Source organism: Sinocyclocheilus grahami, unplaced genomic scaffold (genome assembly GCF_001515645.1).
Source record: "Sinocyclocheilus grahami isolate Dianchi unplaced genomic scaffold, SAMN03320097.WGS_v1.1 scaffold215.1, whole genome shotgun sequence".
Lineage (NCBI taxonomy): Eukaryota > Metazoa > Chordata > Actinopteri > Cypriniformes > Cyprinidae > Sinocyclocheilus > Sinocyclocheilus grahami.
Genome location: NW_015505394.1, coordinates 2,370,781 through 2,376,204, shown reverse-complemented (window position 1 = coordinate 2,376,204; position 5,424 = coordinate 2,370,781). Strand labels below are relative to the sequence as shown.

General features: G+C 37.2%; 1 protein-coding gene across 5 annotated transcripts in view; it reads right to left on the bottom strand.

Moving 5' to 3' along the window:
- Window positions 1-647, bottom strand: part of LOC107596179 (rho guanine nucleotide exchange factor 28-like) — an 83,454-nt gene extending 82,807 nt beyond the window's left edge. For 4 of the 5 annotated variants that reach the window (XM_016286855.1, XM_016286857.1, XM_016286856.1 and 1 more), the window contains exon 1: window positions 481-647. The gene's annotated coding sequence lies outside the window, so the exon portion shown is untranslated. The remainder of the gene's footprint in view (window positions 1-480) is intronic. The other variant, XM_016286858.1, reaches the window with a different exon arrangement.
- Window positions 648-5,424: the final 4,777 nt, after the last annotated feature.

The window sequence follows — 5,424 nt, the reverse complement described above, 5'->3', positions numbered from 1 at the left end:
TTTAAAAATTCATATCATAACAAAAATAAACACCGGTATTCGGTATGAACCGGTATACCACCCAGAACTACAACCTATACTGAGAAATTCATTACTTTTTTTCACCACTTTAAAGGGGTCATATGATTCAATTTTTCCTTTCTCTTTGGAGTGTTACAAGCTCTTGGTGCATAAAGAAGATCTGTACCAGTAGAAACGACAGAAATGATTTAGGTAGATTAAACTGATGTAAACAAAGATACTAAAAACCTTTTACAGTGCTCCAGTTCCCATAGCTGTGGCTGTCAACTGACAGTTTTCACTGGAGCTTCATTCTTCCCGGCACAACTTCAAAAACGTTTACAACATTATTCGAAGACGAAAATACGATTACATTTTAGAAGCCGTGTGTGTGTGTGGGGGGGGGGGGTAACTACTCCCCAACACTTTAATGAAAGCGCGTCCGCACCTGTACAAGACATGCGAAAACAGAACTCTTACCTCACTCCATACGAGTGTAATCTCTTCAACTTCACAATGTAAAGCGTTCAAATTGCTTGTACAAAGTATCCTGACTGACTCACGGCCGGTACATCCGTGTGCGTGACTTGCACTTGTACAATGCCGACTGTTTTGAACGGACACGGGGGCTGTGGATGCGCCACCGGTGCTCACTCTCTCTTCAACGCCGTGTGTGATGATGGCCCTGCCCCCCAACGCGTGCATTAACCAATCCTACTACGGTGAAGGTTTGGGTTATGAATATTAAGTAGGCTACTTGACTTGACACCGCAGAAAAGGTAACCAAGTGACGTCAGTATGAAAGAATTAATATTCAAGAGCTAAACCTTCATCATAGTAGGACTTACTAAGCGCTTTATACTATTTATTTTGAAAAAGTATACTCCTTATAAACAGGATTTGGCAAGTGGCATTACATGACAATAAATATGTACATTTTAATGTCGTTTAAAACACAAATTATTTTCAGAATTGCAGAAGCAAAAAAGGTGTCATACATTAAACAATATGTAAAGAACAGAAAGGCTATTAGGATTTATTCTATTACATGCTATTTTAGGATCATGCCAGTGATATAGACCACAACTGAAAGTAACATATCTGTTTAAGCCGGCCAGATATGATACATGTTAAATAATAAAAATCATGTTAATATGCTTGTAAAACAGGATATACAACCATATCACTCTTAAATCCTAAATCATCTAACACCTACTGTGCCTGGTCGGTACAGATAAAAAATACATGTCAAGAAGTGTCACTCCTAAAGTCACACAGGATCAGTTTACTGAAAGTGCCCCTGGCAATTGAACAGGAAATGGAGAGGAAGTCAATCAATGTGCCCACCCTTCCTATCTGTTCTCCAACAGGTTGGACCGAGTCCAAGGATCACAGACAGATTTCTACCAGAAAACCCCACCAGAGGATAAGAGTCTGTGCTTCAACCATATACAAATAGAGTACCACCTAGTGGCTGATCAGTGACAATCTGGTATGTGATGTTTAATGAGCCTAAAAAATATTGTGTATGAGTCATGCCATTCATTATTCTTGTGAATCCTTGGCCTAATTGAGATATTAAACAGAAAGCATAATTCTAGTGGGTAACAACATTATTTAGTGTCACAACATGATTAAACGAAACAGTCAAAATACACTGTGGTGCCGTGTTTATAATGAATGAATGAATGAATGAATGAAGGTTTTTTGGAGGACAGTTGTGTAAAAGTGTCTGTCCAAGTTTTGTTCATTTTTCTGCGTCTCTGTGAACCTCTGGTTGATGTCTCTGTCTAATCTTACCTGAAAAAAAAATACAATAACAAGTGTGATTTAATTCTCACTCAATGCTGTGATTCTTTTAAGGCAAACAAAAAGAATGAAATAACAAAAAATAATGAATCATACAAAATATCTGCCTATTTATTGTTTTATCCAGTTGTATTTACTCAGTGCAACTCATAACATCCAAGTGAAAGACATAACACCAACATGTCATAAAAAAATCAGAATCACCGAGTTGGAAAAACTCACCCACCTCCTAAAAATAACTTGTAAACTCAATCATGTGTAGCTAATCACCTTCTCAGTGGCACACAAACCCATTTGGCTTTTAACTGTGATCAGCTGTGGTCATTTTGATTAGTTCAGCATGAAAAGAGTTTTTCTGGAGCATTTCAGGTATTGGTTGTGCAACTGAAGCAAACAATCAACTATGGCAAAAGATGTCCGGGATAAAGCTGTGGACAGGCACAAATCAGGAGAGAAAAAAATTCTAAGGCTTTTTTTGAAGAAAAAGTCACTCCTCAAGAAAGGCCACATGCAGTCACGACTGAGCTTTGCCAGAACGCACCTTGAAAAATCAGAGGCAGATGAGACTAAAATTGAATTATTTGGCCTCAACACCAAACGATATATCTGGCAGAAATCCAATACAGCTCAACATCCAAATAACCGCATTCCTACAGTAAAGCATGGAGGTGGTAATATCCTGTTATGGGGTGTTTCTCTGCAGCAGGGCCTGGAGCACTTGTCAGGATAGAAGGACACACAAATGGGGCAAAATACAGTCAAATTCTTGAGGGAAATCTGCTGCCCTCTGCCAGTTGTCAATGGGAAGAAGGTTTACCTTCCAACATGACAATGACCCAAAGCACACAGCAAAACTGAGCTCACAGTGATTGAAGGAGAAAAAGGTGAATGTTCTTGCATGGCCTAATCAAAGCCCAGACTTAAACCACATTGACAATCTGTGGAATGACTTGAAGACTGCAGTCCACAAACACTCACCATCAAATTGAACTGAACTTCAGCAGTTCTGCAAAGAAGAGTGGGCAAATATTGCAAAGTCTAGATGTGCAAAGTTAGTAGAGACATATCCCAACAGACTAAAGCTGTAATTAAAGCAAAAGTTTTTTTTTTTTAATTCAACTCAGTGATTCGGGGTTTATATATATATATATATATATATATATATATATATATTTGTTTATTTTTATAAAAAAAAAATCTGACATGTTCAGACATCTTTCACTTGGATGTTATAAGTTGTACGGAGTAAATACAGCTGGATAAAACAAAAACGGTGTCCGTTTTCATTTCAAGCTGCAAAGCAACAAAATGTGATTATTTTAAAGGGGGGCAATTCTTTTCTACACCCACTGTATAGTGCGAGTTTCAGTAATATCCGAGTTTAGACTGCCATCTTCTGGACATCACTGCACACTGCATCCGTAGTACTGAGTGTAGCCAGAAGACGAGAAGACAAGACGCATTTTAAACTGCAAACAGGCATACTACGCTTACTATTTTTTACCATTTCTTTTTAAACCAGAAATAGTGTGAGTAGTATGCTAGTATGCTGTTCTGAATTAGTCAATAGTAAACTTTAGCCCATAACGGTCCCAAAGGGTATAATCATAAAAAAGATTTTGTTTTATTAAATACTGATGAAGCAACACAATTTTGTGTGACAGAAGATGCCAATAGAAGTAAATATAAAGGCAGTAAGGGGTACTTTTACCATACAAATGTCCCATTATTGCATTTATTCACTCAAACGACTTTCTTTGGGATTCTACTATTTTAATACAGACAAACATCTCATGAATCTAGTTAACTAAGCATAGATAATTGACTGTAGTCAGTAAGACGTTAGGTGGTGACATATGTGACTACAATCACAAATAAAAAGAGAGTGATGGTATGAATAGTTAAAAGAATTTATGGGTAGTTTGTTTTATAAAATTAAAATAGGCCATGTTTTGATTGGTGATACAATTTTGGCCTCACTTGAAAATGAATAGTCAACATTAATGTAACCGGACAGTCGCTGCATGAGGTGGAAGGGAAGAAATCTCCCACCGAGCAAACCACCATCCTTCCTGTGGACTGGAGCTGGGCTGTGACCCAAGAAGTGCCTTATGAGCAAATGCACAAACAACACCAACAAACAAACAAAAAACAACAACAACAGTCCCCCTTCCTCCATCACAATATCTGTCTGTCTGACTCCCCGAGAGAGGTGGGATCACGTCATGGTTCACGTCCTTGCTGTGAAGAACAGCAGGGGAACTGAGAAAAGACTGGCCACAAAAGCTCCAGCACGACTTCTGAATAAAGGAGAAATCCTATTGACCGGAAGAACATGCAAGGCTGTTCAGCAGGGTCTCACGTTATCGGCCTATATTCAGCAGGCAACTCTCCCACTGCTGTTTTTAGTGATTTAGTCACACCACCAGCCCCGAATGACAGATCCCCAATCTCCCATCAGCCTTCTACATGTTCTCACGTCCCAGAACACACAGAAACAACTCAAAGAAGGGTGTTGGCAAAAAAAGAGAAAAATGTACAGTGTGAAAGCCAGTCAGTTCTTAAACAGCCATATATTCTATTTATTTACTATTGATAATGTAAGACAAAATAACAGTTTACTCTGATAAAATACAACAAAATAATACTAATATGGTCAAACTGGCAAGTTCACAGCCAATTTTATGTTGTATATATGCAAAAAGAAATAGAAACAGTCTGTATACTGTTGTGGTGTGCATTCTTTGGGAGTTAATGTGTATCTGAAAGTGTACAAGTTTAGGCCTAAGTCCAAATTTGACCCAGGTGTCCAAAAACATGATCTCTGGGAACACAAGAGTCCTCCCATTCCGTGTAACCGCAACTGCACTCTCAGTGCCTTTCAGTCAGGCAACGATCTCTCGCTCTGGCTGGCCTGAGTCCTCCATTGGCACAGCAGTGAGTACATTTATCAAGCTACATTTCACAGCGCTTCCTTCACACTTTTCAACTACCTAACTGAACTGGAGAAATCTCTGGATCAGGGAAAATAGGAGATCATTTTCCACTATAACACATAAATATCATATTTTAACGAAACATTTTGTTTCCTGCTTTTGCTTGTTGAAAATTAAACACTTTCAAGTCACACATTTGCTAATGTTATTTTTTTAAATGACTATTTTATTAATTTTTAAAGTGATGTCAGAATATGATGCCACTTTTGTTGTCCCAAATGTTAAAAAAGTCACAATTAAGATATAAAAACTAGAAAGTTTTGATGAAACTTTGATTAGGATGTGAGAACATCTATTCATATTTATGTGTTAATCTTTTACTTTTGTGATCTTTTATTTTTGTTTAATATTTCTGTCATCATGATGTGACTTGCTAAAGCCATTCTGTCTTTTACCAGTTCACAAGTACTTAGTGATTTTAAGTCATACTTTTTAATGTCATAATGTTGAATTATAATAATTTTTTTGTATGTCATAATTTTTTCTATCTCATAATTATTACTTTTTATGACATGATTTGGACTTTTTATCTCATAATTGACTTGTAATAACATTTTTCTCACAATTATAACTTTGTCAAAACTGTAATTTACCAAAGCGTTTTTTTCTTTTGTGGTGA